The following is a 14,545-nucleotide window of genomic DNA, read 5'->3' on the forward strand; positions in this document are numbered from 1 at the left end:
CATTATGCACCAAATCAATGTTATGTTATAACCAATGTGTCCTTCCAGACATCGCCCAACCCTAATCTTCAGCATCACACAGGATAATTCCACAGTCATTTAGGTAATCTCCCACAGTCAACCAATACCATCTAACCCCCAGACAGACACATGCCTATCAGACGGCTGACACCCTGCTCTCTTTAAGCCTCTCTCTGGACATAGACTGGCTCTCTGACTGAGCCCTGAGCCTGGGGGATGAATAAACTAGTGGGAGACATGAGAGATGAAGCCTAGCAAGGATTTACTCTGTGTGCTCAGTCTCTATAATGACCACCGGCTCCCCTCTCATCTCCTCTGTCTGCTTGGCTGTAGGCTTTAATAGACACATGAGTGGCATGGCGTATTAGGACTAAAACACATTGTGGACATGTTGTTTTTCAACATCCTTAGACAAATGACTCCTCTCTCTCCTTGCTCTACAAACCGTCTGACTCGCCTGTCAGAATCCAATCTCCCCTTGCTCCCAGCTTCGGCTGCTATCTGTCCGGTCCAGCTTGTCAGTAAGATACCTTTTTACCTAATTACCTGCTCTCCACAAGTCTCCGCCAGGCTATTATTGAAGGGAAATAGGGAGAGTGTGAGATAAGCACCAAGAATCCTTAGGCCGGGTGGCCGAGGCGAGGAGCAAGGCGGAGGACAAACAACTAGCCTGTTTCCACTAGATAAAGAGGGAGTCTCAGCGAGAGGCCCCTGGACAGACAAACTTCCTTTGTGTGTGTGTGTCTTTCCTCCCATTCTCAGTGAACTCTGGGGTCTCCAGCTGCGCCCAATCTTAGATCACACGTGCCCTGTGGAAGGAAATTTGCAACACAAACAAAGACGGAGGAGAGTGAACGTGACACAGGGCACGGAGAGAGGGGCTACTTCGGTCGCATGGACGTGGTTTGGGTATGAAAAGTCTGACACAGACCAGAAAACCGTCCTCTGCAAAATATACCGCAGGCCGGTCCCGACAACAGGCTCAAACACCACGAACCTCTATTACCACCTACGCAAGAATCATGTGAAACAGTACGGAGAGAGTCTACGGATGAGACCCCAAAAAGTACAATCGAGTGCTCAAAACAAACCTGACTCAGACGTTGCAAGAGGCTTTTGCCCGCGGCACACCATATGGCATTGAATCACAAAGATGGAAGGAGATAACAGCTGCCGTTACAACTTACATCTGCAAAGACATGGCCCCAATTTACACGGTCGAGAAACGGGCGATTCATGACTTGGTGCTAACACTCGACCCAAGGTACCAAATGCACATTGATATGTGACACGTATTAACGCCAAAATAACATGCAAAACAGGCAAGCCCCCAAAAATATTTATATATTTTAGGCCTATATTTATTTTGTTTGCAACTATAGTTGAAGTGTTTCTATTTACCTTTTCAGATTTTATACATTAATATTTTATATTTTGTTAAATTCTTAATTGAAAATTTGCACAAAGGTTCTAAATAAAAGGAGAAATAATCAAATATGAGTAAGTACCTTTTATTTGTTGAGTATATTTCAAAATATAATAAGAAATAGGCCTTTACATGTGGTCATTTTATATAAACTATTTAAATGTGCTATATCATGATATGTATTGTTATTGGGATATTATCGGGACATGAGATTTTGGCCATATCGCCCAGCCCTACCAGCAATAATAATAATCCTAGAGCAGTAAAAAGAATACAAATACAAACAGAAATAAATACAGAAAAATGAAACGGAAAGCGTTTAAACAAGTTCTAAGACATTTTTACAAATGTATAAAAAAAACTGCATTTACATATTCAGACCCTTTGCTATGAGACTCGAAATTGACCTCAGGGTCATTCTGTTTCCATTGATCTTCCTTTAGATGTTTCTACAACTTGATTGGAGTTCATTCAATCAATAAATTCAATTGATTGGACATGATCTGGAAAGGCACACACCTGTCAATATAAGGTCCCACAGTTGACTGTGCGTGTCAGAGCAAAAACCAAGCCATGAGGTCGAAGGAATTATACATAGAGCTGCGAGACAGGATTATGTCGAGGCACAGATCTGGGGAAGGGTATCAAATCATTTCTGCAGCATTGAAGGTCCCCAAGAAATCTTTGGCTTCCATAATTTTTAAATGGTAGAAGTTTGGAACCACCAAGACTCTTCCTAGACCTGGCCGCCCGGCCACACTGAGCAATCGGGGGAGAAGGGCCTTGGCCAGGGAGGTGACCAAGAACCTGATGGTCACTCTTACAGAGCTCCAGAGTTTCTCTGTGGAGATGGGAGAATCTTCCAGAAGAACAACCATCTCTGCAGCACCCCACTAATCAGGCCTTTATGGTAGAGTGGCCAGTCGGAAGCCACTCCTCAGTAAAAGGCACATGACAGCCCGCTTGGAGTTTGCAAAAAGGCACCTAAAGGACTCTGACCATGAGAAACAAGATTCTCTGGTCTGATTAAACAAAGACTGAACTCTTTGGCCAATGCCAAGTCTGGAGGAAACCTGGCGCCATCCCTACAGTGAAGCATGGTGGTGACAGCCTCATGCTGTGGTGATGTTTTTCAGCGGCATGGACTGGGAGACTAGTCAGGCTTGAGGGAAAGATGAACAGAGCAAAGTACACAGATCCTTGATGAAAACCTGCTCCAGAGAGCACAGGAAATCAGACTGGGGCAACATGACAATGACGCTAAGCACACAGCCAAGACAGTGCAGGAGTGGCTTCGGGATAAGTCTCTGAATGCCCTTGAACAAGATCGAACATCTCTGGAGAGACCTTAAAATAGCTGTGCAGCGTCGCTCCCCAACTAACCTGGCAGAGCTTGAGAGGATCTGCAGAGAAGAATGGGAGAAACTCCCCAATACAGGTGTGCCAAGATTGTAGCGTCATACCCAAGAAGACTCAAGGCTAAATAAAGCACTAAATAAACTTCAGTTATTGCTAAACATGGCTGCTAGAATCTTGACTAGAACCAAACAATTTGATCATATTACCAGTACTAGCCTCTCTACACTGGCTTCCTGTTAAGGCAAGGGCTGATTTCAAGGTTTTACTGCTAACCTACAAAAGCATTACATGGGCTTGCTCCTACCTATCGTTCCGTTTTGGTCCTGCCATACATACCTATACCTACGCTACGGTCACAAGACGCAGGCCTATTTACTGTCCCTAGAATTTCTAAGCAAACAGCTGGATGCAGGACTTTCTCCTATTGAGCTCCATTTTTATGGAATGGTCTGCCAACCCATGTGAGAGACGCAAACTCGGTCTCAACCTTTAAGTCTTTATTGAAGACTCATCTCTTCAGTAGGTCCTATGATTGAGTGTAGTCTGGCCCAGGAGTGTGAAGGTGAACGGAAAGGTACTGGAGCAACAAACCACCCTTGCTGTCTCTGCCTGGCCGGTTCCCCTCTCTCCACTGGGATTCTCTGCCTCTAACCCTATTACAGGGGCTGAGTCACTGGCTTACTGGTGCTCTTCCATGCCGTCCCTAGGAGGGAGGCGTCACTTGAGTGGGTTGAGTCACTGACGTGATCTTCCTGTCTGGGTTGGCGCCCCCCCTTGGGTTGTGCCGTGGCGGAGATCTTTGTGGGCTATACTCTGCCTTGTCTCAGGATGGTAAGTTGGTGGTTTAAGATATCCCTCTAGTGGTGTGGGGGCTGTGCTTTGGCAAAGTGTGTGGTGTTATATCCTGCCTGTTTGCCCCTGTCCGGGGGCATCGTCGGATGGGGCCACAGTGTCTCCCGACCCCTCCTGTCTCAGCCTCCGGTATTTATGCTGCAGTAGTTTGTGTCGGGAGGCTAGGGTCAGTCTGTTATATCTGGAGTACTTCTCCTGTCTTATCCGGTGTCCTGTGTGAATTTAATTATGCTCTCTCTAATTCTCTCTTTCTCTCTTTCTTTCTCTCTCTCGGAGGACCTGAGCCCTAGGACCATGCGGTCATGGTCCTAGGTCGCCTTGCCATGATTAGAAGCAGTGGTTCGCGCTTTCAGTTTTGCACGAATGCTTCCATCAATCCACGGTTTCTTGTTGGGGAAGGATTTAATGGTCACCGTGCGTACCACATCACCGATGCACTTGCTAATAAACTCACTCACCGAATCAGCGTATACATCAATGTTATTGTCCGATGCTATCCTGAAGATATCCCAGTCCACGTGATCGAAGCAATCTTGAAGCGTGGAATCGGATTGGTCGGACCAGCGTTGTACAGACCTGAGCACGGGCGTTTCCTGTTTTAGTTTCTGTCTATAGGCTGGGAGCAACAAAATGGAGTCGTGGTCAGATTTGCCGAAAGGAGGGCGAGGGAGCGCTTGGTTTGCATCGCGGAAATTAGAGTAGCAATGATCCAGGGTGTTGCCAGCACGGGTCGCGCATTCGATATGCTGATAAAATTTAGGGAGCCTTGTTTTCAGATTAGCCTTGTTAAAATCCCCAGCTACAATAAATGCAGCCTCAGGATATGTTGTTTACAGTTTACAGGGCCATCGAGGTGTCTGCTTGGTGGGGGATATACACGGCTGTGATTATAATCGAAGAGAATAGCATTTGATTGTAAGGAATTCTAGGTAAGGTGAACAAAAGGACTTGAGTTCCTGTATGTTGTTCTGATCACACCACGACTCATTAATCATAAGGCATACACCCCCGCCCTTCTTCTTACCAGAGAGATGTTGAGGCCCATTGTCGTTCCATTCATGCATTGTCATCACCTCATGTTTCAGCATGATAATGCACGGCCCCATGTCGCAAGGATCTGTACACAATTCCTGGAAGCTGAAACTGTCCCATTTCTTTCATGGCCTCACCAGACATGTCAACCATTGAGCGTGTTTGGGATGCTCTGGATCGATGTGTACGACAGCGTGTTCCAGTTCCCACCAATATCCAGAGGAGTGGGACAACATTCAACAGACCACAATCAACAGCCTGATCAACTCTATGCAAAGGAGATGTGTCGCGCTGCACGAGGCAAATGGTGGTCACCAGATACTTACTGGTTTTCTGATCCACGCCCCTACCTTTTTTTAAGGTACTGTATACTACATATCTGTATTCCCAGTCATGTGACATCAAAAGATTAGGGCCTAATGAATGTATTTCCATTGACTGATTTCCTTATATGAACTGTAACTCAGTAAAATCTTTGAAATTGCTGCATGTTGCGTTTATATTTTTGTTCATTGTAGTTGATGATCCCTGCTGTACAGAATGTGCATGTCCTCGACTTCCTCCATATTTGTTTTATCATGCTCATGGGAGTCATATTCATAGCGAACCTCACACATTTAAAAAGCAGACATAAACATCCATTGTTCTCTATAGGCTGTTTTAAGAACTGGTTATTGTTTTTAAAACTGGGCAGCGTTATTGTTTTAAGAACTGGGCAGCGTTATTGTTTTAAGAACTGGGCAGCAATGAAAGCAATTGCAGCATGACGTGACCTTTAGCTTAAAGAAATAGCAAGACTACAAAATCCCACTATGTCATTGAACATCAAATCAATTGCAAGAACAAAGGTGCAATTCCAATGCATGTGTTGTGTGTGAAAACCCCAGAAACATACACCTATTCCCTTTTATACAAGGTGCCGGAAAAGTACACACCTTTCCTCTCCTTTTCTCACCTCGACTGTGTAAATTATTTCTGCTACAATACTGGAAAGCAAATGTCATTTTCCTGGTGTCTCTCGACAACAAAGATACGGAACCCATTACAGACTACTCTGCTCTCCTACATCACACACATTAAATGAAGGGTCCTCCAGCGATCGAAAAAAGCAATTTTCACATTGAGCCAATATATAGATACACCATTTAGTTCCGAGCTCTCAGAGGACGGTGTGTGTGTGCTCGTGCGTGTGTGTGTGCACATGCCTGTGTGGTGCGCGTGCGTGTGTGAACTGCAGCATGGTGGATGGTGCCGGAGTGAAGAGCAGTGGGGCTGATACGATACCGGGAAGCAAAGTGCACAGAGATGACCCACCGGGCCTGATTTCCCCTTCCTGCCTGCCCCCTCGATACTGATACAGACGTGCCCTCAGGCTGGATGAGAGCAGAGGAGAGAGAGAGTGGGGGGGAGAGAGAAAAGGGGTAAGGAAGAAGAGAGAGATATGGATAAGGAAGGAAGAAAGGAGATGGAGAGATGTAAAGGAGAGAGAAAGAAGGAGAAAGGTAGTGGGAAAGAGGATGTTGCATTCGTATGAATCATTTGGTGTGATTAGGGCCATGCAGCAATCAAACGACCGGCCAGAGTGAGAGAGAGAGGGGGAGAGATAGAAGTGAGGGAGGGAGGGAAAGAGAAAGAAAGAAGAGAAAGGTAGTGGGTATGGTGAATTAGTATGAATCATGTGGTGTGATTAGGGCTGTGAAAACGGGGCCACGCAGCGATCAGACACCCGGCCAAGCGGACAGCCACATCAGCAGTTATTAACGAGAGAGAGAGAGAAAGAGAGAGAGAGCAGAGACTCTTAGCCCCGCCATGTGGAACCTCCGCAGATTGATTAAAGCTACAATGTGTAACTTTTTGAGCCACCAACAAAATGAATATATGTGTAAAAGATCTGTCATTCTCATTGAAAGTAAATTTAAGAAGCAGTAGATCTGTTTTATGTGCACTATTTCTATGATTCCCATTTTTAAGTTTCGTTTTTGCTTGTTTTACTTTCGGTTTTGTAGTTTGTTTTGTACACCTGCTTCTAACAGCTGAAAATACAATATTTTTCGTTTTGGAAAAGATATTTCACAGCAGTTAGGTGGTACAATGATTCTCTACACTATACTTGCTTGTTTTGTCATTTAAAGTTAAATTAGTCTTAACTATTCGAATTTTAGCAACCAAGAAATGGCGGAGCGATTACTGCAGAGTGCATCTTTAATTTGAGCTCTTTTATGAGTGATACTAAGCCAGGCCAGCTAGCGCAGCACACCACTGTCACCCCTTCCCTCATCAGCTGCAACAGGAAGGGATCGGTGGCAGGTAGCCTATCGGTTAGAGGGTTGGCCCAGTAACTGAGAATTTCCTAGTTTGAAACCTTCAAGCCCACAAAGTGAAAAATCGGCCGATGTGCCCTTGAGCAAGGCACTTAACCCTAATTGCTCCAGGACAAAAAATAAGCATCCACCAAATTATTATTATTATTGCCATGGGCATTTCACACGTTAATATCTCCTACCCATACCTGGATTGGTCTAGATTGGATAGGGACAAAGAGCACGCATCGGCACAGTCCCTTTTCCCAGTCTGTCTCTTTCTGGCTGATTGTGTGTTTCACAAGTATAATGGTATCACTGATGGCAAAATCCAGTTCATCCCTGTAGTGCAGGCAAAATCAATCCAGGCTTGTTAAGTGGAGATGAGATATTTTCTCACATATCTCTCTCCTGCTATCTTACAGGGTCCACTGCTATATTAGGTAGGCCGTCATTGTAAATAAGAATTTGATCTTAACTGACTTGCCTAGTTAAATAAAAGTTAAATAAATACAAATAAAATAAATAAAAATAGAAGGTCCGTTGAGGAAACTGAGTGCATTTTTGCTACTCTCTGACGCATATGACCGTGTAAATTGTAGGGTTTGTAAGAACTGTGTTGTTGACATTAGCATTTTTATATCCTGTGGACATAACTTCTGTATCTGGGCAGCAAAACAATTTTCCAACAACACTCATGTGAAGAAAGTCAAGAGAAGAAAAGCTTTAGGCGGTGTTCAGTCATCCGTGTTGGCAGCTGTTCTACCATCATCACACTACTATTTGTTCTTTCTTTAACAAGGCAAATGCTCTCCCACCCAGCCGCAACACACACAAGGAACAAAACACTCTGTTTACACTTTGCAGTGTGTGTGTGTGTGTGTGTCTCACCCCTCAAAAAGCACTCAAAAGGCCCCCAGACATTTGGGAAAGAAAGAAGGAGAAAGAAAAAGAGGGAACGTGAGATAACAAATGTGGATATGTACATGATCCTTGCCCAACACATTAATCATCCTAGGGGATGTGATCTGAGTCACACACAGCAATTCAGAGCCAGTGAACTGTTGAATAATACTTAGTCTTCTTTCCTTGTTTTGTTCTCACCCTACAATGTGGATGGAGCGCTACACTCATAGAAATAAAAGTAATGGAATATATTTTATTTATATCGCTACACTGACCCCATGATAGGCACGCACTGAATAAATGAACATTATAGCTACACAACTGACTTAGCCTGAGTTTTGTTTGCCATGTACTGTTGTATATACTGCTGGTGTATGTTTTTTTGTGTTGTCCATTAATCATGATGTGAGAGGATTCCAATCCTCAGTCAGCTGGCTCTGAAAGACTATCTATAGACTATCTATAACCTATAACAGTCCAGCACTGTCACACACACCTGACCAGAGAGCTGTGTTACTGTGATGAATCCACCGGAGTCAATCTCTTCACACACAAGTGCTGGTCTAATTGAAACCTGATTTGCTGTGTGTGTGTGTGTGTGTGTGTGTGTGTGTGTGTGTGTGTGTGTGTGTGTGTGTGTGTGTGTGTGTGTGTGTGTGTGTGTGTGTGTGTGTGTGTGTGTGTGTGAGTGAGTGAGTGAGTGAGTGAGTGAGTGAGTGAGTGAGTGAGTGAGTGAGTGAGTGAGTGAGTGAGTGAGTGAGTGAGTGAGTGAGTGAGTGAGTGAGTGAGTGAGTGAGTGAGTTCGACAGATTATGATTTTGTAATCATGTCATTTGTAATAATGACAATTACAACAATACAGAATGAACACTTTATTTTAACTTAATATAATACATAAATAAAATTAATTTAGTCTCAAATAAATAATGAAACATGTTCAATTTGGTTTAAATAATGCAAAAACAGTGTTGAAGAAGAAAGTAAAAGTGCAATATGTGCCATGTAAAAAAGCTAACGTTTAAGTTCCTTGCTCAGAACATGAGAACATATGAAAGCTGGTGGTTCCTTTTAACATGAGTCTTCAATATTCCCAGGTAAGAAGTTTTAGGTTGTAGTTATTATAGGACTATTTCTCTCTATACCAATTGTATTTCATATACCTTGGACTATTGGATGTTCTTATAGGCACTATAGTATTGCCAGCCTAATCTCGGGAGTTAATAGGCTTGAAGTCATAAACAGCGCTGTGCTTCAAGCATTGCGAAGAGCTGCTGGCAAACGCAGGAAAGTGCTGTTTGAATGAATGCTTACGAGCCTGCTGCTGCCTACCACCGCTTAGTCAGACTGCTCTATCAAATATCAAATCATAGACTTAATTATAATGTAATAAACACACAGAAATACGAGTCTTAAGTCATAAATATGGTCAAATCCGGAAACTATCATTTAGAAAACAAAACGTGAAATACGGAACCGTGACGTATTTTATCAAATGGGTGGCATCCATAAGTCTAAATATTGCTGTTACATTGCACAACCTTCAATGTTATGTCATAATTATATAAAATGTTGGCAAATTAATTACGTTCTTTGTTAGGAAGAAATGGTCTTCACACAGTTCGCAATGAGCCAGGCGGCCCAAACTACTGCATATACCCTGACTCTGCTTGCACTGAACGCAAGAGAAGTGACACAATTTCCCTAGTTAATATTGCCTGCTAACATTAATTTATTTTAACTAAATATGCAGGTTTAAAAATATATACGTGTGTATTGATTTTAAGAAAGTCATTGATGTTTATGGTTAGGTACATTCGTGCAACGATTGTGCTTTTTTCGCGAATGCGCTTTTGTTAAATCGTCAGCCGTTTGGCAAATTAGGCTGTGATTCGATGATAAATTAACAGCCACAGCATTGATTATATGCAATGTAGGACAAGATAGTTAAACTAGTAATATCAACCATGTGTAAGTTAACTAGTGATTATGTTAAGATTGATTGTTTTTTATAAGATAAGTTTAATGCTAGCTAGCACCTTACCTTGACTCCTTGTGGCACTCGCGTAACAGGTGGTCAGCCTGCCATGCAGTCTCCTCGTGGATTGCAATGTAATCGGCCATAATCGGCGTCCAAAAATGACGATTACCGATTGTTATGAAAACTTGAAATCGGCCATGCCGTTTAATCGGTCGACCTCTAGTGTGAGATAGGGAGTGTATGTGTGTGAACAAGTGCAGGCAGCAGCAAACCTCTTTATACAGAGCAAAAACAGAATGGGAAATGTCCGTGCCCCAGGCTAGTTAGCTAGTCTATGACCAGGCAGCTTCCATGTTTTGAAGCCTCTATACTCATTTGCACTAGCTGCCTTGTGCAGTATAATAAGTAGGGAGCTATCATTTTTTATACAAATTGTTTATAGGGATAATTGGAATGGGGAAATGAAAAAAATAACTGACATTTTATGTGTGCATTGTGCTCTCAGTCTCACCTCAAAATTAGAGTTCATCCATGTTTCTCAAATATCAAATTTCAAAGTTGTTCCAAACTTCAAAAGTGTTTAAGGTTACGTTTAGACATTAACTCCGACATCTTCAGGTTAGGTATTAACCCCCCGAATGGTTAAGGTTTGGCATAGGTTTAAAAAAAAAAATCTCTAAAATAACATTCTATTGCTGGTTTCGAACATGCAACCAATTCTAAAATCAAATATTTTCAAAACCTCAAAATAACCCTTCTTCACTGCCATCAAGACTATCATCAATTATCTCAAATCAAATACAATTGTATGTCACATGCTTCGTAAACAACAAGTGTAGACTAACAGTGAAAAGCTTACTCATGGCCCTTCCCAACAATGCAGAAAGAAAGAAAAAATGAAATACATGATGAGTAATGATAACATGGCTATATACACGGGGTACAGGTACCGAGTCGATTTGCAGGGGTACAAAGTAATTGAGGTAGATACTGTATGTACAGTGCTTTGCGAAAGTATTCACCCACCTTGGCATTTTTCCTATTTTGTTTTCTTACAACCTGGAACTAAAATAGATTCTTGGGGGGTTTGTATAATTTGATTTACACAACATGCCTACCACTTTGAAGATGCAAAATATTTTTATTGTGAAATAACTAAAAAAAAGAACTTGAGCTTGCATAACTGTTCACCCCCCCCAAAGTCAATACTTTGTAGAGCCACCTTTTCCAGCAATTACAGCTGCAAGTCTCTTGGGGTATGTCTCTATAATCTTGGCACATCTAGCCACTGGGATTTTTGCCAATTCTTCAAGGCAAAAATGCTCCAGCTCCTTCAAGGAGGATGGGTTACGCTGGTGTACAGGCATCTTTAAGTCATACCACAGATTCTCAATTGGATTGAGGTCTGGGCTTTGACTAGGCCATTCCAATACGTTGAAATGTTTTCCCTTAAACCACTCGAGTGTTGCTTTAGCAGTATGCTTAGGGTCATTGTCCTGCTGGAAGGTGAACCTCAGTCCCAGTCTCAAATCTCTGGAAGACAAACCGGTTTCCCTCAAGAATTTCCCTGTATTTATCTTCATCCATCATTCCTTCAATTCTGACCAGTTTCCCAGTCCCTGCCGATGAAAAACATCCCCACAGCATGATGCTGCCACCACCATGGGGATGCTGTTCTCGGGGTGATGAGAGGTGTTGAGTTTGCGCCAGACATAGCGTTTTCCTTGATGGCCAAAAAGCTCAGTTTTAGTCTCATCTGACCAGAGTACCTTTTACCATATGTTTGGGGAGTCTCCCACACGCCTTTTGGTAAACACCAAATGTGTTTGCTTATTTTTTCTATAGGAGTCCCACTAGCGGGACAACTTCTGGTGAAACTGGAGGGCGCGCAATTCAAATAAATAATCATAAATATGGAATTTAAACATTTAGGTACATATAAGTATCTTATGTTCGGAGAGCTCCTTGGTCTTCATGGTGCAGCTTGCTTGGTGGTGCCCATTGCTTAGTGGTTACAGACTCTGGAGCCTTTCAGAACAGGTGTATATATACACTGAGATCATGTGACAGATCATGTGACACTTAGATTGAACACAGGTGGACTTTATTTAACTAATTATGTGACTTCTGAAGGTAATTGGTTGCACTAGATCTTATTTAGGGGCTTCATAGCAAAGGGGGTAAATACATATGCACGCACCACTTTTCAGTTTTTAATTTTATTTATTTTTTAAAGCACGTTTTTTTTTTCATTTCACTTCACAATTTGGCCTATTTTATGTATGTCCATTACATTAAAGCTAAATAAAAATCTACTTAAATTACAGGCTGTAATGCAACAAAATAGGAAATAGCCAAGGGGGATGAATAATTTCGCAAGGCACTGTACCATATAGCTAAGTATAAAGTGGGTAAGCAACAGGATAGATAATAAAAAGTAGAGGCAGCATATGTGATGAGTCAAATTAGTTAGTGCAATGTAGATAGTTAAATAGTTAACCATAGCTACTTGGACTAACTATTTAGCAGTCTTACGGCTTGGAGCTAGAAGATGTTCAGGGTCTCCGCTTGCTGTGCTGTAGCAGAGAGAACAGTCTTTGACTTGGGTGGCTGGAGCCTAGATAGAGGTGTCAAACCTCTCTGCTATCATCCTGTACTCCAGTTTGCATCTAATATCAAAGGGCCCCCTCCCATGTGTGCTAGTCTTTGATTAATGTTAATTATCAGTAAACTCCTGCCCTCAAGCCAAGGTGCCTCCAACTGAGACAGCTCCAGACGTTCCCATCTGTTACCACGTGCGTCGTGGGCGACAGGCCCAGATTTTGATCGAACCCCCTGGGCCGCGCGCGTTACGCTGTCACTTCGCGTGGGAAAGATGCCATCTTGAAGACGGATGTACTGATTGACTGGCAAACATCGGCTTTCACTCAACTCTCCAATATCGGCCGGCTGCCTGCTCTCTCAAAGGCAAGCTAATTGGTAAATATGTCAACGGTGTTCCTCATGCCTGAGATTAAGTGTGAATTTAGTCTTGCAAGATAAATGGTAGCATCATAAATGTATTGGTCAAAGAACATGAATGTATCCTATCATTAATTTATTCTACAGTGTTAAAGTAGGCTATATTATGTTCAATATAACTTATGCACTCCACTGACAATAAGCTTTATATCTTGAAAAATGAGGCTAGGTATAGGCTAAAGCAAAATCGATTGTTGAAAGTTCAACAGGAATTTTTATAATTACGTTTTCGACTCCACGTCCACACCTAACGTTAATGATGTCCACTCATCTGTGTTTATACTGATACAGTCTTGAACAATGCCCGCTGCCTGACGCAGGAGAAATTGGATACATTTATGAATCCAACGTTCCAATATGTAGCAAAGATTTCCTTTGCCCAATACTGACATTTAATTGCAATACTGACATTTAATTCAGCAGATAGCCTTTTACTTGTTCAAATTATTGAACAAATGTTGTGCTGGTGTAATAAAGTGTGCATACGACGGTCAGAAAAACAACCTATACTTGAGCAAACTAGAACAATAGTCGACAGCTGCATTAGTCCATTAGGCTAATCCAAACCATTTCCAAATCAAACATTGCGCACAACATAGACAGTTAATAAGACATGAATAGCATAGTACCATTTTTACCAATATTGCAACGTTATACCACAGAACCCCGTAGCAAGATTAGAAGAGATGGGACAACATTGTTTACATAACAGTTTTCTCTCTATAATTGCTTTTCAAGGAACACATTCGGATTCGGTTCAAATTCCACAGGTCGCAATAGTTGTGTTGTTCTATTGAGATCGACTAAAGAGAGAGACTACATTGACTGTTCTTACCTCAAAACTGCAGCTTAGTCCAACACCTCTGCGCGAGCTTTCTGGTGTTCTCTCCACAAAATATGTCAGATAATAGAATTATGCACCTAAAATCAGAGCATAAAAAAACGAAATAAATATTCTAAGAAAATAGCCAAGTAGGAGATGTGTCCAAGAACAGAACAACAAGCCTTTAGACTTCAGTCTTCAACAAATAAATTCCAGAGCCGAAGATAACTATAGCCCCAATTTGGTCATGCTGTCTTCGAGACGAGAGAGAGATTGGTATGCAAACAGTTTTCTTCCTAACTCACTGAACGAACCACACGCTGTAAAGCTCTGGAGTCATCCACACGTTATTCAGCCCCCGGGGGCGGGCACTCAGCCTGTAAGACACGCCCCTTTTAACTCCTTTATTTTTGAGCTTGAATTAGATTGTATCTTCTAAACACAAGGTAATGATAACTTTACTCACAGGTGAAAGACTATGATAAATGGAATGCAATTTGAGTCCCCTGATTATTTAGAGAGGTGCGGCTGGGGTGATGGAAGTGTTTTCTTTTCCGGCGTGTCCCCAATGTCCCAAAATCTACTACAGATGGGGTAGCAAGGTAAGCAGGTATCCAGGCTGATCTTTTTCCTTATCTCAGAAGATCGTGGCACTGACATTCCCTGTGGCATAGGTGATACCCCCAACTGCATTCCCGTGTGTTTTACTAGTGTGTTTCCTTATCCCTTTCCCTTTCCCCTCTACTTGCCTAACCCTAACAAGAACATTTCAATACAGAGAGAAAGTGTCAGGATCTTGAGTAGAAGAAACTACTTGTTAAATGACC

At 42.3% G+C, this 14,545-nt stretch overlaps 1 protein-coding gene across 2 annotated transcripts in view; it reads right to left on the bottom strand.

Moving 5' to 3' along the window:
- Nucleotides 1-14,042, bottom strand: part of LOC139540424 (tetraspanin-18B) — a 119,519-nt gene extending 105,477 nt beyond the window's left edge. For both annotated transcript variants that reach the window (XM_071344229.1, XM_071344228.1), the window contains exon 1: nt 13,731-14,042. The gene's annotated coding sequence lies outside the window, so the exon portion shown is untranslated. The remainder of the gene's footprint in view (nt 1-13,730) is intronic.
- Between the last annotated feature and the right edge of the window lie 503 nt (nt 14,043-14,545).

Source organism: Salvelinus alpinus, chromosome 15, assembly GCF_045679555.1.
Source record: "Salvelinus alpinus chromosome 15, SLU_Salpinus.1, whole genome shotgun sequence".
Taxonomy (NCBI): domain Eukaryota; kingdom Metazoa; phylum Chordata; class Actinopteri; order Salmoniformes; family Salmonidae; genus Salvelinus; species Salvelinus alpinus.